Raw genomic sequence first — 23,557 nt, forward strand, 5'->3', positions numbered from 1 at the left:
AAGTTGATAACAACATAACTTCCACTGTATATAACAGCTCTATACTTTTACTCTTCCTAACATTTTATGTTTTTGATGTCACAATTTATATCTTTTTATATTATGCATTATTAACAGATTATTGTAGCTATAGTTATTTTTAATACTTTAGTCTTTTAACCCTTATACTAGAGTTATGTGTTAATTACCACGATTACAATATTAGAGAATTTGACCATATATTTACTTTTTCCCTCAAGTCTTATACTTCCATATGTTCTTATGTTGATATTTAGTGGCCTATTGTTTTAGCTTGAAGAACTCCTTAACACTTTTTGTAAGGCTGGTCTAGTGATGAAGTCCTGCCACTTTTGTTGGTTTTAGAATATATTTATCTATCCTTCACATCTGAAGCACAACTTTGCTGGGCCAAGTATTCTTGCTTGGCAGTTTTTTTTTTCTTTCAGCATGTTGAATATATCATCTCACCCCCTTCTGACTTGCAAGGTTTCTGTTGAAAAATTTGCTTATAGTCTTATGGAAGTTTCCTTGTACATAAAAAGTTGTTTTTCTCTTGCTGCTATAAAAATTCTCAGTCTTTAATTTTTGACAATTTGATTACAATGTATATTGGTGTGAGTATCTCTGAATTCATCTAAAATTTTAAAGATTCTATTTATTTATTTGACAGAGAGATAGAGAGCACAAGTAGGCAGAGCAGCAGGCAGAGGGAGAGAGAGAAGCAGGCTTTCTCCTGAACAGGGAGCCCAATGTGGGACTCCATCCCAGGGCCCCAGGATCATGACCTGAGGAAGCCACTTAACTGACTGAGCCACCCAGGTGCCCTGAATTAAATTTAATGTCCTTGGAGCCCCTGGACCTGGATGTCTTTTTCTTTTCATAAATTTGGGGAAAGTTTTTCCAACCATTATTTTTTTAATAAGATTTCTCTCCCCTTTTCTCCCTTTTCCCTTTCTGCGACTCCCATGATGTGTGTTTTGTCCTTTTAATGGTGTCCCATAAGTCTCTTAAGCTATCTTAATTTTTTCATTCTTTTTTTTTTACTTCTCTGATTAGATGATTTCCACTGACCTATTTTTGAGTTTGACAATCCTTTCTCTCATTTGATTTCGTCTACTGTCATATCCCTCAATTGAATATTTTTGGTTCAATTATTGTCTTCTTCAGATATATTATTTGTACTTGGTACTTTTTAATATTTTGTATTTTCTTATTAAAATTGACACATTGTTCATGAATTGTTTTTCTGACCTCAGGGAGCATATTTATGACATTATTTTGAATTCTCTGTTGGGTAAATCACTTAATTCTGTTTCATTATGGTCAGCATCTAAAGATTTATCTTATTCTTTTGTTTGGAACATATTATGTTTTTTCAATTTGTTTGATTTTATGTGCAGTTTTTGCACATTAGATAAAACAATCACCTCTCCACGCCTTGGCAGAATAACCTCATATAGGATATGAAACTCTACTCAAACTAGCCCAAAGCTCTGGGTGCCTGTCAAACTTGTGCTTGTCTATACCACCATTTTTGTTCTTAGTGCTCTTAGGAGATTAAGGTGTGTGAAGTCCTATCAGTGCCACAAAAGTGGAAGAAATGCTCACATGCCTATTCAGGCTCCTGGAGAACTACTAATTGCTAGGTAAGGCCCTAGATGCAAGCTAATTGGAAGTCTGAACTTCAGGCAGCTTCTGAGAGGGTTGGGATGTTAGATAAGTTGTCTATCCCCTATCAGGAAGATAAGGATTATTAGGGAAGATAAGAAGAAGGATGGTCTTCCTATGGGCTCTGTACTGATCGAGGAAGAATAGCTGCTCAGAGTACTTGTGCACCCATAAAAAAACAGCTCTTTGTTTTGAATGGTCCTGCTGGACTCACAAATGCCGAGTCCTGTCAGTTCCCAGACCTAGATAATTCAGGAGCCCATCCCTCAGAGAATAGCTGTGAAAGTTAGGGTGCTAGATGTGTCAACTAGCTCCTTGCCAGAGAAGTTGGAGACTTGGTTTTGCTGTTGGAGTGAGCTGGGAAAAGAAGGTGGAGGGATTGCCCACAAATCCTTTCTGCTCCAGGAAGAGTCTAGTCAGCTCCCAGGTGAAAGCTGGTTAGAAGCCTGACCCTCCGGCAGCAGCTGGGAGAGTATCCCTTCTAGAGAGAAATTGGAAGCTGGGCATTTTTGCCTGCTCCCGCTGCACTGATCCCAGGGGAATAGCTGTCGGAAGTGTTTTTGTACCTGTTTAAAAACTGCCTGTTTGCTTATTGTGGTTCTAAGAGACATGCAAATGCCAAGCCCCTTCAGCTTTTTGAGGTAGGTGATTTGGGAGCTAGACCCTTAGGAGGCAGCCATGGAAGCTAGGGGGCTAGATGTATGGCCAAAATTCTCCCCTCCTCAAGGAGAAGTTGAAAGTTGTGAGTTCTGTCTCAGTTTTGAGACACTGTGCCAAAAGGAGGGTTTATGGCATGAGTGTGTCTCGGGTCTTCCCACCATTTTGATGTGGGTATTTATTTTTTCAGTTTTCTGATGTGTAGGAGTCACTCAACTAGCTTCTGGATTTCTCTCAGCATGAGTTGATCCATGTGTAGCTATGTATTCAAAATATCCACTAGAAGAAGAAAAATTAGGAGCCTCCTATTTTACCATCTTGCTAATGTACCAGTTCGTACTTTTAAATAAGGTATAATCCTTCAGGATTTCCAACTGAAACTCATGAGTATTCACAAGGGGTCCTCCTCATTGTAGAGTCCTGTACTCCAGTTTTTTTCTCCAAACCCATGAGAATCCTAAATCATCTGTTCAGTTTCTCAGCCTCTCATTTACTGCCCTCAAATTGGCAAATGTGTCAGGAGCTTTTGATAAGTACCTTAACCTGTCTGAATCCCAGTTCCCTTACCTATAAAATGGGGCTAATACTACACACCTTACAGTGTTGGAACACTTGAATGCAAAAACTTTTGTGACACAAAATGGTGTGATGCTTGGTACTTAATCGCTTCTCAGTACATGTCATTTTTTTCTTTTGTGGGTTTTACCTTTCCTCTCAAAATGTTTAAGAGAAACTACACTGACAGTCAAATGGCAGTTGTTCTAGACAGGATTTGAAAGGCAGAAAAGCCTTATTTCAATTGTCTTTTCCCAGCATCTGAAATACAAATATCCTATGCTTAACTTATATGTGGAATCCAGCATTACTGTTCACCTTTTTTTTTCAAAATAAACCATTAAAAAGCACAAGTTATTTAAAGTATCTAATTCAGAGTGCAATACTTATAGACTAATTTGAAATTCCTATGTGGAAGAATTCTAGCATTTTTCTTACCCTTGGAAAAATAAAAATGTATAGCATATGTATAAATATTAGAGGTCAAAGGATGCACATGGGTTTGGGGATGCTTGTATTCAGTTATTCTCTCTCACATGCACAAAAAGGTATAAAAATGGAAACATTGGACACTACAGAACCATGAATCATATCACAGAAAATGCCTCTTTTGTTTTCCTGTTCACTTATAAAAATAAGCTGCCTTATCAGAAGTTGGAGACTTCTTTGAAGCAGGCATCTGAAAAAAAAAATGCCATAATGCAAAATACTTACCTCCTTATCGCCAAGAAATTGGCATCCTCAGTCTGCATGAGAATAGCAATGGCCCTGCCATGGTTTACCACCATAATGCATTGGAATACATTGTGAATACTGGGCTCCTGAGATGCTTTTTAAAAAAACAATGTTATTGGGTAATTATTTACATATAATAAACTGTGCCCATGTTAAGTGTATATTTTCATGAATTTCAATAATACATATGTATGAAATTACCAACATAATGAAAATATAGAAAATTTCAACATTCCCACCCAGAGATTCTTTGCGCCCCTTTGCAGTACATATTTTCTTCCACACTGGTCCCAGACACCCACTGATGTACAGCTACTATAGATCAATTTAAATTTCTATATTAGCTTACATTTTCTGGAATTTTATGTTAATGTAACCATACAGTAAAACCTTTTTTATCTATATTCTCTCGCTTACCATAAATATTTGAGGCTCATCATATTGTTGTATGAACCAATAGTTCATTTCTTTGTATTGCTGAATAGTATTTCATTATGTACATATACTAAAATTTATCTTTTCACCTATTTTTAATTTAAATTTTTATTTTAATCCCCATATAGTTAACATGCAGTATTATATCAGCTTCAAGTGTACAATATAGTGATTCACTAATTCTATGGATTACTCAGTCCTTATCAAGATGAGTGTACTCTTAATCCTTTTCACCTATTTCACCTGTCTGCCTACCCACCTCCCCTCTGTTAACTATCTGTTCTCTTAAGAGTCTGTTTTTTAGGCTTCCTGGATGGCTCAATCAGTTAGGCATCTGAATCTTGATTTTGGCTCAAGTCACAATCTCGGGGTCATGACATTGAGCCCCACATTGGGCTCCATGCTGGGATGGAGCCTTCTTAAAATTCTCTCTCTCCATCTTCCTCTGCCCCTCACTGCCACTCAAGTGCTTGCTCTCTCTCCTCAAAAAAATCATACAAATTTAAATTTAAATAGGAATCTGGACTTTTGATAAATCTCTTTTTTTCCCTTTGTTCATTTTGTTTCTTATATCCCACATATGAGGGAAATCATATGGTATTTGTCTTTCTCTGACTCACTTCACTTAGCATTATACTCTCTACCTCCATTGATACTGCTGCAAATGGGAAGGTTTCATTTTTTTGTGGCTGAGTAATATTCAATTATAAATCAATAAAAAATATATGTATTTCACCTATATATATAGATATCTCACATCTCCTTTATCCATTCATCTATCAGTGGTCACTTGGGCTGCTTTCATAATTTGGCTATTGTAAATAATGCTGCAATATACGCAGGGGTGCATATATCTTTTCAAATTAGTGTTTTCATATTCTCTAGGTAAATACAGGGTAGTGGAATTACTGGGCCCTATAGTAATTCTATTTTTTTATTTTTTGAGGCAACTCCATACTCTTTTGCACAGTGGCTGCCCCAGTTTGCTCTTCTACTAACAATGCCTTTGTCATGAACTCCTTTAACTTTTGTTTTTCTGAGAAATTTTCTCTTCTATTCTGAATGATAGCCTTTCTAGATAGAGTATTCTTGGTTGCAGATATTTCCCATTCATCACTTTGAATATATTATACCACTTTCTTCTGGTCTGCAAAGTTTCTGTTGAAAGATAAGCTGATAGCCTTATGGGGTTTCCCTTATATGTAATTATTTTCTTTTCTCTTGCTGCTTTTATTTGTTTTTAATTTTTAAAAAAAAATTTAAAGACTTTATTTATTCATTTGTCAGAGAGAGAGAGAGAGAGACTGAGAGTGAGCACAAGCAAAGTCAGTGTCAGACAGGAGGAGAAGCAGGCTCCCCACTGAGCAAAGAGTACAACTTGGGACTCAATCCCAGGACCCTGGGATCATGACTTGAGTCAAAGGCAGATGCTTCACTCTCTGAGCCACCCATGTGTCCCTTTCTTGCTGCTTTTAAAATTTTCTCTTAATCACTGTTTTTTTTTTTTTTTTGTCATTTTAATGACTGTGTCTTGATGTGGACCTCCTTGGGTTGATTTTGTTGGGGACTCCCTATGAATCCTGGATCTGAATTTCTGTTTCCTCCCCCAGACTCAAGAGGTTTTCAGATATTATTTCTTCAAATAAATTTTCTGCTCCTTTTCTCTTTCTCTTCCTTCTGAGATCCCATAGATGCAAATATTATTATGCTCGATGGCGTTGCTGAGTTCCCTCAATCTATTTTACTTAATTTTTATTCTCTCTCCTGTTCAGCTTAATTGCTTTCCATTACTCTGCCATCCAGGTCCCTGATCCATTCTTCCGATTCCTCTAGTCTACTATTCATTCACTGTAATATATTTTTAATTTTAGTTATTGATTTCTTCATCTGTGATAGGTTTTTTTTCTATCTTTTTGTAAGGTCTCACTGAGGTCCTCTACTCTTTTCTCAAGTTCAGTGAGTATCTTTATAGCTATTACTTTAAATTCTCTATCAGGTTTATTACTTGTCTTGTTTTATTGAGATATATTGCTATGATTTTGTCCTGTTCTTTCATTTGGGACATACTCCTCAGTCTTATTTTGTCTAACTCTCTGTGTCTTTTCTCATGTTAGGAAAGTCAGCTACATCTCCTGCTCTTGAAAGTAATGACCTTATCAAGTAGTGACCCTTTAATGCCCTTCAGTGTAATGCTTCTGTTCATGAGAACCTGGCACTTCAGGGCTGTCTCCTATGTGTGTTGTATGTGCTCTGCTGTTGTGTCTTGTTTGCTTTTTTCAGTCCACTCATCACCAGTGGCTCTCTTTGCCTATTATGGGCAGTGTTCAGTCCCTATGCTATTAGTTGGCCATTTTGGGCCCACCTTGGGCTTGAGCTGAGTCAGACCAGGCATTTGCCAGAAATGCAATAGCACCAAACTGCAGAGCACTTTGCCAGTGTTGGCAGGCTATAGCCTTCTTTCATTGATTATTTTCAAGGATCTACTTAAAAGTTTTCTCATCAGAAACTGGGATAAAACCATTTTTTTCCAACAATAAGAATTTAGGAAAATCCCCTCTCCCACAGCTAGATCGTTATCTCCCTTCTTGTTGCCCCATATGGGAACAGAAAATAAAAATTCACAATAAAAAGGAGAGACTTGCACTTTACAGTGTCTTTAGGTAAAAATGAGTACATCTGGCAAATTAATTCTAAGGAGCAGTCTTTGAGAATGAGTGACTCAGCAAGTCAGTCAGCACAAAGCAAAGAAGTAAAAATGTGGGTATTAAAAGGATTTTTTTATACTTCAGTTTGTTTAGGAAAAATAATCAGTGATCTTGGCCTGCTTCCACTAGTAAGTAGTGCTCTCCATATTGAACTACAGTTTCCAAAAACCAGCAGCCACCACAGCCATCAAAACAGTCCAGAAATTTAGACACACTGAAACCAAAGACCAGCTGCTTAAAATAAATGAAATGTGTTGGTCTTTGAGTACATGTTCATATTCATTAATTAAGCAACTTAAATCATATAACAAGAGAATAGCCAGATGCATAACCAATTTTTCTCTTTGGATGCATCAGGCAATTATTAAACCATGGCTTACATGGCCAAGCAGTCCCTTGTGAGATTGTAACAAACCCATTGTTGTTTATCATTCAGTTTTACTATTTGCCAAATTTCCTAGGTACAGCAAAAGTGGCAAAAATCTGTGATACTCCTTTGCTTATGCTTATCAGAAGAAATGCATTTGTTGTCTCCTTAAGATACATATGAATTCTGCATCTAATGTAAGCTGTCTGATCTCAAAGTGAAGTGTAACTGGATACTAACAGAGCAATTACTTAGTGTCTGGCTAGCCATAGTGTGGTTCCTGGATAGCAAAATTGGCATTTCCTAGGAGATTGTTAGAAATGCAGACTCTCTAAATCAGGCTGATAAAGATGAATACCATATAATTTTACCCAATTGTGGAATCTTAAAAAAATGAATAAACAAACACAAGTAGAATCAAACCTATAAATACAGAGAATAAACTGATGGTTGCCAAAGGGGAGGGGGTGGGAGTAGGCAAAATAGGTGAAGGGGAATGGGAGATACAGGCTTCCCAGCCATAGACTGAATCAGTCATGGGACTAAAAGGTGCAGCATAAGGAATATAATCAATCATATTGTAATAGTGATATAGGGTGACAGATGGTAACTACACTTCTGGTGAACACACCATACTGTATAAATGTGTTGAATCACTATGTTGTACACTTGAAACTAATATAATGTTGTATGTCAAGTACACTAAAAAAAAAAAAAAGAAATGTAGACACTCAGGCCCTGCCCACACCTACTGAATTAAAATCTGCATTTTAACCATTTAACATCTATACACATTCATCTTTGAGAATCACTGCTGTAGGATAAATAGAAAACACTAATTTTGAATAGCAGACAGAATTTTCCCCATTTTGTATTAAATATAAAATATTCTTTTTTATATAATGTAACATAGGTACCAATTTGGAGATTGTGGTCCAACTCTCTCCAAGCATAGAAAAGAGATGCTCCTATAGATGTTCCTGATGGTTTATGAGCAGAGACAATCTATTAAAATTACCTACATTACTGAAAGCCTTATCTGGTTAAACCTATGTTTCTGTTAAATTCAGATTCCCTGAATTGTTTACAGGGAATCTAGGAGTGCTAGGACCATGGGTTAGGATGGTCAGTATAGTCCATCCATAAGTCCAAGGTATCAGATACTTAGAAGTGCACATGCTGCTGACCGTATGTCCACCTGTGAAAGACTTGTGCTTTGTGGGCAGGTGAACCACTGTAATGTGAAATGAAATGCCACTATTCTTATGTGTGGCAAAGACTGCTTATCATCCCCCAATATCCATTTCCCCTTTCTTCCTTTTAATAAGAACCTCCCCACACATATGGAGTTTTATCAAGGCCTGTAGTTGGCTAGCTAGTGAGTACAGTTTTCATCCTGCCTTATAGGAGATAGATATATATATCTATATATCTATAAATATAAATGTATATACATGTGTATGTATATATTTTTAAAAGGAAAAAAGGAAACTGGTTTACCTCCCTCTGTATTCTCTTTTCTATGGGCAGAAATGTAAATGTGGTGCCGAGGAAACAACTTTGCCCATCTCTACAAGAGCAACTCCCTAGAACAGAAAGCTGAAACTAAGTATCTACAAAGAGAAATGCCAACAGGAAACAAGCTCCTTTGCCCTGTAGAATCCCAGAAAGGCTGAGAAACCAGACACACAAATACCTCAGAAGGTTAAGTGAAATATAAGAAAACTGATTGAAAGTGTATAGAGCCCTCCATTATAAGTTCTCTCTATAACCCTGCCCAGCCAGCTGCCACTCTGCAACTCAAAATGAACCTGGGACAATTGAACCTGAGAGACCCCAGAGCCTGGCACAATAAAGGATATGGAAGAGAAGGAGGTGAAATTTTTAAAGTTCCTTTCCTTTTTTTAACTTCTAGAACCCTAGAAGTTGGGCTTCTACTACTCCAGGATGGAAGTTGAAAGAGTCTTTTCTGAAAACACAATCCCAAGAGAAAAACACTTATAGATACTTATATTTGAGGGTTCTCCAACAAATTAGTTGAGTCCCATTCAATCATGCAGAGCTATATAAATGGAATATTACTAAACCATAAAAAAGCATTAAATCTTGCCATTTGCAACAACATGGATGTATCTAGAGGGTATAATGCTAAATGTAGCAACTCAGAGAAAGACAGATACTATATTATTTCACTCATATGTCGAATTTATAAAAATAACAAACAAAGAAAAATAGACAAACTAAAATCCAGACTCTTAAATATAGAGAACAAACCAATGGTTACCAGAAAAGAGGTAGGTTGGTAGATGGGTGGAACAGGTAAAGGGTATTAAGACTACACTCATCCTGATGAGTACTGTGTAATGCATAGAATTGTTGAATTACTATATTGTACACCTGAAACTAATATGACACTGAACATTAACTAAACTGGAATTTTTAAAATAAAAATAAATAAATACACTTATAAAAAGGTTCAAACTAAAAATAGATAAAAGAAGGTGAAGAAGTTATAAAAGAAATAATAGGACACTTCCTAGAAATTATAGACATGGGTTTTTAGAGTGCAAAATTTCACCAAGTGCCAAGTAAAATATAGATAGTAAGAACTACACATCCACCAGGCACATCATTTTGAGTGTTAGAATAACAGGGAGATACAGAGAAACCCTAAAAATTCCTAGAAGAATAAAAAGTTTCTTCACTAAAAATCAGGAATCAATTTATCATCAGACTTTCCAGCAGCAACACTGGAAGCTGGAGCAATGCCCATAATATTTTGATTAAAGTTTATTTCCAATCTGGAATTCTACCTGCAGCAAAACTAACATTCAAGAGGATGAGAAGAACATTTTCAGGCATGAAAGAAATCTAAAATGTGTTTCCAGAAACCTACTCCAGAATGTGCTTTATTAACACAAAGGAGTGAACCTAAAAAGTGGAAGACTTAGGATCCAGGAGACAGAGAAGTCAACACAGGAGAGAAAAAATAATTTCTTTATTAACAGAGGAAATTAACATGAAATTGGTCTAAAGAAAAACTAATTCAGATTAAATCAAGATAACAAGAGATTCTAGGACAGATGGGACAGATGTCTCATGGGGGAAGAGTGAGGAAATTGGCTGAGAGGATACCAGATGTGTTTAATGGTGTTGAGAAGCATCTATAACTTTAAGGAATTGGGGAAGAATTAATGGTTGGTTCACAGAAACTAAACAAACATAAAGAAAAGGCAATTATTACCCAGAGAAAAAGATGTATAATAAAGGAAATGGAATTATCGCATAATATATGCCCCAAAAGTGAACAGTTCTACATAGTCATAATAGTGTTTGATGCAGGATATTCATTTAACCAAAAGTTATGTTACAGCTATATTGGAAAGCTCGAGAGAGAGAGAGATGGGTATGTGTAAGTATACGAGACTCTAATCTTCAACCATAGAAAGTCAACAAATAAAGTACAAAATAGGTAATATAAGAAACCACAGTATAAACATATTGTGTATAATTATGTAGGTAAATAAAATAAATAGCTAAAAGGATTGAAAGTTTTCTCTGAGGAGTGGCTTTTGAGGAGAAGGAAGGAGTGAAGTGGTAACTGTATTTTCTTACAAGTTTTTTAGTGCTAATTGTGCTTTTTAAAATTAAGTACATTATTAATTTGATAAAAATAAAATAAAAATATAGGCAAATCAACAAATTTGTTCTCCCAGAAGTATTCTTTTACAATTCAGATTCTCCCTCACAACCCCTGAAATGATTTATTTCTTGTCAAGAAATGTCAAGCAGTGAGAAGCAAGTAGTTAATATTTGTGGTGAGCCCAGTATCCCTGAGGTCACATCATAGTCTTCCACTTACATGAGGACTGGTCCTAGTCTACTATTAGTATGTACATATGATAATATTGTGACTGTAATTTCTAAATAGGGTCAGCATTCTCGAGTAAACTATTGTGGCAGGATGATTAAATGATAAAAATCGAACCCATAGTATTTTAGCAGGAGTCACACAGTCCTGAAAGTAGAGTGAGCATCAGAACACCTGGATAGAGGAGTGTAAGATATAAACTTGGGTCTCACTATCCTAATCATTCAGGAATCTTACTTTCCTAGCTAAGAATCATCATCAGTTTCATCTGACATGAGCGGCATTCTTCCTCCAGGCCGTACTAGATAGATGAGGCAGAATGGCTCAGATTCAGAGCAGAGTTACACAGGGCCAATAGTCGCCTGAGCATAAGGGAAGCCAGGCTGAAAAGAGCCCTTCAGTTTTTATTACTCATTATCCTGACTTAGTGTTTCCTCAGCCATCTTTGTGACAGCCGGGAGCAGTGACCGGTGGAGCATTCAGTCAACAAATGTTATCATCACTACAATAATAATCATGTTATCACCCATGATAATGGTGTTTGTTTGGAGAGAAGACCTGAGGTTTCCATTTGGGAAAACTTAGAGAAGAAAGGTGAGGTAAGCAAGATGGGTATGCCAGTAGGGGAGGAAAAACAAAAACAAAAAAGCATGTGGAATTAAGAGTGGAACAAAGGGGTAAAAGAGAAGTGGCAGTGAGGAAAGTGGCACAATAAGACCTACACAATAAAATTGTTTTTAAAAAACTGGTTTTACAACAATCTTGAGAATAAGATGTTTTTTCTGCCACAGTCATATTATATCCACTCTGTAATGTGTTCATTAGTCAGATATACAATTGGGGATGTTTTCAATAAAACAGTAGATACTGTCAGTGTTCCTCTTGTGTCCTCTTTGATCTCCTTACCACAACCATTGCATACCAGCCTGACCTCCAATAGCCTGTACATCTGTCTTTGCCAGAAGGCTGACCTGGGGCTGCTAGAACCGAGTTTATCCACACATACAACAGTACCTGGGACCAGTATTCCTCCAGGGAGAGCCTTGAACAAATGGCTAATGGGTATGGAGGTACAAAAGTCTTGGATACCTGGTTCCTTGGGTGGGTTATGCTACAATGTATATTTTATCACATTTCCAAAGTTTTTCAATGGTAACAAACTATGGTTGTCTACATTTTTAAAAAACACCTTTTATTGACTGTTTTCCTTTCCATGTATCACCTCCTGTTTCCTACCCAGTGTTTTTATACCTCCCTAACATACATTCCATTTTTGTCTCAACGTATGCCTCTGGGGAAAACCCAACCAAGACAAACTTCTACTCCGTTTCACATGTGGCCAACATGAAAGGTTGACCTGTAGTATGTTATTCCTGCTAACTGAAACAGGGTCAGGTAGAGCCCAAATAACAGACAAAGGATGACTAGTAGTTGTAGCTCCTTCCCAAGATGTACCTCTTCCACAGAAAAAATACTTTTTCTATCTAATGGGGCCCAGAAGGCCAGGGTCAACAATGCAGAAAGTTCAATACAAAGAAGATCCCTAAATATAACATATCCAAGGAAGTCTGTATTTGTAATAGTCTTAGGATGGAAGAAGCAATGACAATTTGTTTTTTAATGCAAGATTATATTCCTTTCACATAATTCAGACCAACATGCTGCATGCCAACCAGGGTTTGGTGTTTGTTTTATGTGGAAATAATCATAGGCCTTACTCTATAGGAGATAAATATAATTATTATATATATTAAGACATATGATATTTATTTGTAATATATTATTAATATCATAGGTCTATGACATATAATCATTATCATGTAGGTAGTTGTGTTAATATGTAAAGTATCAGTGGAGGGGATCACTTTTTCTTGGTCTAAGGGACTGGAAGTCCTCATGGCAGGACAATGATTGAAAAGTAGTCTGGTGGACAATTCTCACCCCTCCTGTGAAGATACCAGACACCAAGAACTATCCCTTAAACCCCCAGAATGAGTGTTTTCCAGAAAGAAAAAAAAAACAAAAACAAGGAAAGATGATGAAAGAGAGTTGAAAGATGTCCTTGGTCCAAGAACATTGTAGCTAGGTAGAAGGAGAGATGGGATATCCTCTAGCCAACTAATCCTCAAAATGCCTTCTAGACTGGATCCCACATTGGGTACCAGACCAAGATTCCAAGGACACCTTAAAAGATAGTAAATGAAACAAGAGTTGTTTCTTGGTGTGGTTCTAAAATCCTCAGAGAACAATGCAGAGCTATCTTAAGACATAATAAAAATATAACCAAAGTGGGAGACAGTTCTAGCTCCCAGTACAGCTCAATGAGTGATTAAATGCAGAAGTGGCTATAGCTACATCAGACAGCAGAGAATTTAGTCCCTGGAATAATTCAATAAATATTTACTGAACATAAGCCCACAGCAGCAGGATATTCTGCTAAATATCAAAGATACAGTCCTCAGTAATAAAAGAATGAATTCTTACATGGTGCTGAGAACATACAAGGCACTCTTCTACTTTGTAAGATTCACACAACACGCTGTTAGATATATATCCTTATAAACCCTCTTTTAAAGATGGGAACAGAGGTTAGGCAGCTGGCCCATGGCCGTACAAATAGTGCTAGAACTGGGATTTGAACTCTACGATGTGCTGTCTTCCATGTAGTCCTAGTCTATATTGGTCTCTTGTCTTGGAGTTTACATTATGGTGAGCAAAAAAGATCTCATATAAGACATTAATCATATTTGCTATCATTTAATTTCAATCTTAATCTAGACATTGTAGGAGGTGCTATGTACAGAGTGCCCTGAGCATATTCAGCAGCTTATCCACTCCATAAATACATATCAGTAGCCTACTCCGTGCTAGTTTCTGTGGGGGATACTAGAAATTTAATGAGAACAAAACGGATACCTCCTCTGCTGTCTTTTGGAGGGAAAGGGATGTCAGACATTATTTGACTAATGACACACATTTATATGTGATTACAAAGGTGGTAAATGCTTTGAAGCAAAGTACTGAACATATAATAGGAGGACTTGACATTTCAAATGAGATCTGAAGGATGAGTAACAGTAACCTTGGCAAAGAGAAGAGGAAAACACATTTCAGAGAGGCATGTGCCACGGCTCTGTGGTTAAAAAAAAAAGAAAGGAATATCTAAGGCAGTGAGAGAACTGGTGAAGCTGGAGCCTAGTGAGTGGGATAGAGAGTGGTATGCAATGAAGGAGGGGTGGGTGGGCAAGGGTCACATGACTTATCAGCCAATCAGCATGCTTTTGAAAGTGAAATGGGTGCTGATAATAATTAAACAAGGAGAACAGCCATAAACAGATACTGAATTGGGTGAACTGGGCAGATGGTAACTATTTTGTAAGGCCTTATAAAAGATTCATTCTCTAGCCTTAGAACTATAAGAAGCCATTGAATGATTTTAAATTAAGGATGAGGAAATGTATAATTATATTTTATTATGATTATTTTTAATAATACTCTTGCTGTTATGTAGAGAATAAATAAGAGAACAAAAGTGAATGCAGGGGAACAAGTAAAGACATTATAACAATAATACAGGTGATGGTGCTTTGGACCAGAGTGAAAGTAATAGAGACTGTAAGAAGGAGAAGGAACCTAGTGATCATGAATGGTAAAATTAACACAACTTGGAACTGACTGAATTTCAGAAATAGATGATGACACTGGAACAGTCCAGAAACTGTTTAATGAGGTTAGGAGAAGTGAGAAAGAAATGGCTAAATAAAGAATGAAAAATGAAAGAAATGATCAAACAAAATCAAATAAAAAATTGTCTTCTTTGTTTCCGTCTGGAAATTTTAGATATTTAGGTTCTATATTTGTCTCTGAACCTTTGAGTTAATATATTTACATTACAAGTTTTTCTTTTTTTTCTCTTTCTTTGTTTGCATATGAATAGCTAAGAGTCATGGCCTTTATTAAGAAATACTTTCTCCAATAAAACACCTTTTCACTTTGGGGAAAAAATGGCTGCCATGGGCATTTGATGACTCAGGAGGAATTTGAAGTGGTCTAAGAAACCTGCCATACCAGAACTGGGGCTACTTTTCATAGCCCCGGTGTTCTCTACCATGACTCATAGATACAAACCAATTTTTGCTGTCTGGACACATATGCACTATAAGAGAATGCATGTATATTTGAAAGATCTACAACTAAGTGAGTGGCAGAAGCAGGGAGATGTTCAAGGTTGGCAACAGGATTTCAGGAAGGAAAGGTATCTTGAGAAAGATTTGAAAGACAAGAAAGGAACCTGGCTTGTAAAGGAAATAAGATTCCATATACGAGAAAAGTCATGTGAAGAAACCCATTTGGGTTGTGTGTTAAGAATATGTTAGTCTGTTTCCAAAATTATTATTTAATGTTTGAGGATGTATTTTGGGTTTTGTTTTTCAAGTATAATTAACATACAGTGTTATATTACTTTCAGGTGTACAATATAATGATTCAACAATACTTTACATTTATCAGTGCTGGTCAGATAAGTGTACTCTTAATTCCCTTTATCTATTTCACTCATCCCTCTACCCACCTCTCCTGTGGTAACCACCATTTTGTTCTCTGTATTTAAGAGTATGCTTTTTTGTTCATTTCTTTTTTTTCTTCATTTGGTTGGTTGGTTACTTAAATTTTGCATATGAGTGAAATCATATGGTATTTGACTTTCTCTGACTAACTTATTTCACTTTTAGAGTGTTTTTTTTTAATAGCAGAAAATATAGAACCTAACCCAAAGTAGTTTCCCTTCCAAAATAATAATTTTCTGTCTTTCTGAACCACTGTCAAAGTAATCAGATTCTGTCCCAACTGAAACAACCAAACTGGGGTTGGGAGATGGGAAAATCCCTTCAAGGGAATGTGTCCCAAGCACACTGATTTTCCTTGTGGATAAGTGAAGTCAGAATATAAACTTCTCTTAGCTAGTCTATCTTTTTTGTTGTTGATTTTACTTATGTCTGAGGCTGATCAAAGTAAACCATGTTTAAAACAGCTCTCAATCAAATTCAAGTTCTCTTGTTTTTTTTCCTTTATTTATTTATTTATTTTCAGCATAACAGTATTCATTATTTTTTCACCACACCCAGTGCTCCATGCAATCCGTGCCCTCTATAATACCCACCACCTGGTACCCCAACCTCCCCCCCCCCCCACCCCTTCAAACCCCTCCGATTGTTTTTCAGAGTCCATAGTCTTTCATGATTCACCTCCCCTTCCAATTTACCCCATCTCCCTTCTCTTCTCTAACTCCCCATGTCCTCCATGCTATTTGTTATGCTCCACAAATAAGTGAAACCATATGATCATTGACTCTCTCTGCTTGACTTATTTCACTCAGCATAATCTCTTCGAGTCCAAGTTCTCTTATTGATTTTAATAAAAATATAAGTTATCCTTTCCAAATTATAATCCTCATTCTGATTTGATGTGGACATTAGGGTGCAAATATAAGCAGAAATTCTAATTATTATTGATATTTCTATAATGGCTCCAGTTTTTTATTTAGTTGCATTATATCAGGCTGATATTTCACTCCTTCTACCAAGAATTCAAAGGAGAAGAAAGATGATGATGCTTCATAACAGTTTGTCTTTACTGGGTAACAAATAATTCATAGTTAAAGACTTAGTCTTGGGATGAGATCCAGAGTAGTTACTCCAATTCTCATATTTTTAAAACTTAGAAAGTGAACCTCAGAAAAATCACTTGCCCAAAATTACATGGCAGAGTCAGAATTAGAGTTTAGTTTCCTGATGTCCAGGCCCTACTGTTTTCACCACATTGCATAATCCTAAAGTTTTGTTGGGCTTAATGTCTCATGAAGTTTCTAACAAGCTAAGAGTGTGAGAAGAAATGATGATTTATTTAATTAGTATATTCCAGAAGGAAAATAGTCATTTCTTTTAATATTAGTGTTCAATTTCTTTTTTTTTTTAATTTTTTATTTTTGATAAACTTATATTTTATCCCCAGGGGTACAGGTCTGTGAATCACCAGGTTTACACACTTCACAGCACTCACCAAAGCACATACCCTCCCCAATGTCCATAATCCCACCCCCTTCTCCCAAACCCCCTCCCCCCGGCAACCCTCAGTTTGTTTTGTGAGATTAAGAGTCACTTATGGTTTGTCTCCCTCCCAATCCCATCTTGTTTCATTTATTCTTCTTCTACCCACTTAAGCCTCCATGTTGTATCACCACTTCCTCATATCAGGTCTCTGCCTGCTTGTGATCTCCCTCTGTCAAGTAAATAAATTTAAAAAAATCTTTAAAAAAATAATAAACATGGTATTTATGTTTCATTCAAATATAAAGCCAACAAAAAATGGCAAGATTAATTTGTACTTGATTTTGTTTAAAACTTTTGAAGAGGAATTATATCTGTTACATATGTTCAAATAAATATTTGTGTTACCTCAGTCCTTCATTGTTGAAAACAGACACGGAGTTCTGTAATGGTTAAGAGGTGGAAATGTTTTAATTAAAGACTTCTTTTACATAGGAAAGGAACATTAACCACATCCAGTTTAAAATGTTCTAATATTTGTATTTCTTAAGAAACAATACAAAAAATATTAGTGACCGAAATTACTTCATCTTGAAACTCAATCAGTTCCCCCTTGTTCTGTGGTTATCAAATGAGTTTAAGTTTTCGGTTACATAATTAATATTTATAAAACATGATTTTAACTGTCCTAAAAAAATCTTTGAGCTGTCTTATAACCTTAAACTTCTATCCTGACTCATTTATTTTTGAACATCAAACATCTCGGCAGAGTATCTTCTCCCCTTGGCTTCCACTTCTCTCTCAATTATTCCTACCTCCATTGAAACTTCAGTCATAAAGGTCACTAATGAATGGCTGGCTTTTCTAGCCACTAGCAAGATCTTTTGGTCTTTTTTTCTGTCATCATTCTTATTAACATTTACCCCCACCATTTGACATTGTTGACATTGATATTATTTCTTATCATCTAGATTGCTAAACTATCCTGGGTCTTTAGTTGCATATAATATCCACTGTTCATTACATCACATGCCCTCCTTAATGCCCATTCCCACAAACACCCCTCCAGAAACCCTCAGTTTGTTTCCTATGGTTAAGAGTCTCTTATAGTTCATCTTCCTTTTGAATTTTATCTTATTTTTTTCCCTCCCTTCCCCTATGATCTTCTGTTTTGTTTCTTAAATTCCACATGAGTGAAATCATATGATAATTGTCTTTCTCTAACTTATTTTGCTTAGCATAGTACCCTCTGGTTCCATCCACATTGTTGCAAATGGTAAGATTTCTTTTTATTTAATTTTTTTTTTGGATGGCTGAGTAAGATTTCATTGCATCTATATACAACATCTTCTTTATCCACTCATCTGTCAATGGATATCTGGGCTCTTTCCATAACTTGGCTATTGTGGACATTGCTGCTATACACATTGGGGTGCAGGTGCCCCTTTAGATCACTATGTTTGTATCCTTTGGGTAAATACCTAGTACTGCAATTGCTGGGTACTAGGGTAACTCTATTTTTAACTTTCTGAGGAACTTCTGTACTGTTTTCCAGAGTAGCTGCACCAGTTTGCATTCCCACCAACACTGTAAGAGAGTTCCTTGCCAACATTTGTTGTTTCCTGACTTAATTTTAGCCATTCTGCCTGGCGTGAGGTGGTAGCTCATTGTGGAAAACCTCGGACTTTTTGGAAGTATGTCTTGACAATCTCTGGAGGTCCCCATTTAGTATCTCATGTATATTTGTGAAGATAGGCACTCTCACCAAGAACCACTGTCCTAGCCCAGAGGACTGCAATATTCATGTGAGGTCCCTTCTGGGTAACATTTTGTTGAGATTGATCCTGGGTTTTCAAATATCTTATAGATATTTAAGGATTCTATTTTTTAATTGCCATATGATCCCTCTTCTCCCTATGGATCTATACTAGTACAGGGGACAAATTTGAATGACAAATACCATGCTGTACTCAAAATCCCATGACATTGGAATTTCTAAGCTGTTACTTATTAAACTACCATTACTGGGCCTTCCACTTTCTTTCTTCAGGGTGATTAGGTTCACAATAGGGCCTTTTCACCCTATGGGAAGTTATTATCAAGCTTATGTACAGAGTTCTAAGACTCAATCTGGAACCCTTGCTATACTTCTAATATTTAAGCAGTTTGATTGGTGCAGCCTAGTGGAAAAAACAGAGTAAGCATTCTATAAGAATTTACACATGGGTTGAGGGTTAACAGATGAATCAAGAGTATCCCAAGTAAAGATGAGGAATGATAATGTCATCAATGAGGTAGAATAAGCAACGTATCTTTTTATTTTAACATTGCATCACATAAGCTATTATTGTTATATAGTGCACATGGTATGTGTGTGTTCCATTTCTAGTTTTACACATTAACAGATCACTAATCTAGTCAGTGTCAATGGACTGATACAATTTGAACACACCAATGTATCATGGTGATGCTTATTTGAATATTTTATGCAGACACCAAAAGTTATAGTAATACCTATGAAAATCATAATTGGTAATCAAATTGAAATATTTATTTTAATTATACGGGTAGGTAAATGAATTTACCCAGGTAAAAGGGTAAATGAAATTACCCTTCTAGTTTCAAAAATCATGGACAAAAATTTTTTTAATTTAAAATGAAGGCATACAACTGAGATAGATTTGAGAGCAGATGTAAAAACTAGTACTATGACCAGAACAGGAAAGAAACAAACTAGAAGAAGGTATGCCACATATTTCACAATGAATGGCGATTGTAATCTGCAACAGCAGAACAAAACAGAAAGCTACTTGTGTGTAAAACACTTTGGAAAAAATTAAATGAAAAATATTAAGAGATATTTTCAGCAGATACATAGTGAATTTGATAAAAAGTTCTGTATGAATAGTCAAAAAAATGAAATCAGTCACTAGAAATCAATGAAATGTCCAACAAATTTTTAAAAAATAATTTATTATTTTGGCTAGCTATAAATTGAGTGGTTTAGATTCCTGCACAAAAAAAATAACAAAACCCATGCTTAGATAGAGAAACAGTAAAAGATTTATCATTCCAGTTTTGGAAATTGGGTTAGAAAATTATAAGGAGAGGCATCTGGGTGGCTCAGTCAGTTAAGCAACTGATTCTTGATTTCTGCTCAGGTCATGATCTCAGGGTCATGAGGTGGAACCTCACATAGGGCTCCATGCTGACCATGGCTTAAGATTCTCTCTCTTCCTCTTCTTCTGCCCCTCTCTTCGCCCTCAAAAGAGAAAGTCCTAAAGAAAATATTTTAAATAATATTTTACAAAAAGTGAAATAATCTCAATTATGCCACCAAACAATTGCCTGTGGCATACAAGATCTTTCAATTTCAAAGATCAATTGATTCAAAATTTGAAAAATTACATGTGCTTTTCTGTAGCTTTAGATGAGTTATGCAATGTAAGTGACACTGCCAAATAATACTTTGGGTACATTTGTCTCAAAGGACTTATAAATTACGAAGAAATTATGTCAATTAGCAGCCTAAAAATCAAATTTATGGGACATTTTTTAATCTTTTACATCTGTAAAGGAAGAATTTCAGCTAGATATAAAAAAAATTCATTTTTATCATAACAGGTGATGCTTCAGCTATGTTAGTTTAAAAAATACAGATTTATTGAATTTTTAAACAAAAGACGGATGTTTCCCTTATTGTTTTGTTCCACTGTATCATATACATTATAAATATTTGTGCTCAGTTTTTTGAAGCAAACCTAAGAAAAGTGTCATGGATATAGTTATTGAAATTATTTGGTACACAAGCAAATGCTATGAATCATTGCCAGTTTATGGAACTGTTGACAGAAATAGAAGACAATGATTGTCTGGTCTTTGCCAATACTTATTGAGTGAGTTGCAGAATAGCTCTGAAAAGATTTATTGTACTGTACCTTTAAATAAAATTCAGTATTTTCTTAAAGTAAAAAGAGTACTTGCCAGATAATCCAAGACAAAAATGGCAGTGGGATTTACATTTCTTCACTGAGATCAAACTACACATGAGAAAACTAAACTTTTTATACCAGATTTATTGAAATATAATTCACGTAACATGCAATTCACCCATGTAAAGATACCATGCATTTTTTAGCATTTTCACAGAATTGTGTAGACATCACCACAAGTTGAGAGCATTTTCATCATCCCAAAAGAAATCCCATATCCATTAATAGTTATTGCCCAATTCCCTCCCAGTTTCTCCCTTTCCCCTGCTGCTGGCAGCCACCAGTTTACTTTCCGTCTTTATGAATCTGTTTATTTTGAATATTTCATCTAAATGGAATCATACAGTATGTAGTTCTTTATGACATACTTCTTTCAATCGTCATAATGTTTTCAACATTCATCCATGGTATAAAATATATCAAGCACTTCATTTTTTATTGCTGAATATTATTACATTATATAAATATGCAACATTTTATTTATCCATTCCTCAGTTGGTAATATTTGTATTGTTTCCACATTATGACTATTATGAATAATGCTGTAGTGGACATTCATATACAAGTTTTTGTGTAGACATGTTTTCATTTCTCTTGAATATATACTTAGAAGTGGAATTGCTAGACCATACGGTAACGTCATGTTTAACTTTATGAGGAACTGCAAAACTCTTTTCCAAAGTGGTTACCCTATTTTAAGTTCCTAACAGTATAAGAAGGGTCTAATTTCTCCACATTCTTGCCAACATTGTTTTAAGTTTTAATATAAATTCCAGTTAGCTAACATATAGTGCAATAATAGTTTCAGGGGTACGATATACCAATTCAACATTTCCATACAACACACAGTGCTTATCACAAGTGTACTCCTTACACCCCATCACCTATTTAACCCATCTCCCACCCACCTCCATTCTGGAAATCACCAGTTTCTTCTCTAAAGTTAAGTTCTTCTCTGTTTCTTGGTTGTCTCTCTTTTTTTTCCCTTTGGTCATTTGTTTTGTTTCTTAAATTCCACATATGAATATTTGTCTTTCTCTGACTAACTTATCTCACTTAGCATAATACACTGTAGCTCCACCCACATTGTTGTAAATGAAAAAATTTCATTCTTTTTTAATAACTAAGTAATATTCGGGGTGCCTGGGTGGCTCAGTGGGTTAAGCCTCTGCCTTCAGCTCAGGTCATGATCCCAGGGCCCTGGGATCGAGCCCCACATCAGGCTCTCTGTTCAGCAGGGAGTCTGCCTTCCCCTCTCTTGCTGCCTGCCTCTCTGCCTACTTGGGATCTCTCTCTCTCTCTCTGTCAAATAAATAAATAAAATCTTTTTAATAAGTAATATTCCGTTGTATTAAATATACTACCTCTTCTTTATCCATTCATCAACTGATAGACACTTGGACTGTTTTCATAATTTGTCTATTATAGATAATGTTGCTATAAACATAGGGGTGCATGTATCCCTTCAAAAAACTATTTTTGTATCCTTTGGATAATACCTAGTAGTGCACTTGCTGGATCATACAGAAATCTGTTTTTTTACTTTTGGGGGAACCTCCATACTGTTTTCCAGAGAGGCTTCTCCAGTTTACCTTCCCAGGAACAGTGCAAGAGTGTTCCTTTTTCTCCACATCTTCACCAACACCTGTTGTTTCTTGAGTATTTTATTTTAGGTATACTGACAGGTGTGAGGTGGTTTTGATTTGTATTATTTGTATTTCCCTGGTAATTAGTGATATTGAGCATCTTTTCATGTATCTGTTGACTATCTCAATGAATTCTTTGGAAAAATGCCTGTTTATGTGTTCTGCCTATTTTTAATTGAATTATTCATTTTTAGGGTGTTGAGATGTTCTTTATATATTTTGGATACTAACCCTTTATCAAATATGTCATTTCCAAATATCTTCTCTCCTTCCTTAAGTTGCCTTTTAGTTTTATTCATTTCTTTAGCTGTGCAAAAGCTTTTATTTTGATGAAGTCCCAATAGTTTATTTTTGCTTTTGTTTCTCTTGCCTCAGGAGACATATCTAGAAAGGTGTTTCTATGGCCAATGTCAGAAAAATTACTGGTTCTGCTCTCTTCTAGGATTTTTAGGCTTTCTGGTCTCACACATAGGTCCTTCCCCTTTTGAGTACACTTTTGTGTAAGGCGTAAGTAAATGGTCCAATTTCATTCTTTGCATGTTGCGCTCCAGTTTTCCAAGCACCAATTGTTGAAGACACTGTTTTTGTCCATTGGTTATTCTTTCTTGCTTTATTGAATATCAATTGACCATATAGTTGTGGGTTCATTTCTGGGCTTTCTACTTTGTTCGTTGGTCTGTATTTCTGTTAGTGTGCCAGTACCATACTGTCTTGATCACTACAGCTTTGTCATATAACAACTTGAAGTTTGAAATATTGGCGCCTCTGGTTTTGCTTTTCTTTTTCAAGATCGCATTGGCTATTTGGGGTCTTTGTGTTTCCATACAAATTTTAGGATTGTTTGTTCTACCTCTGTGAAAAATGCTCTTGATATTTTGATAA

This window comes from Mustela nigripes, chromosome X (assembly GCF_022355385.1).
Source record: "Mustela nigripes isolate SB6536 chromosome X, MUSNIG.SB6536, whole genome shotgun sequence".
Classification (NCBI taxonomy): Eukaryota; Metazoa; Chordata; class Mammalia; order Carnivora; family Mustelidae; genus Mustela; species Mustela nigripes.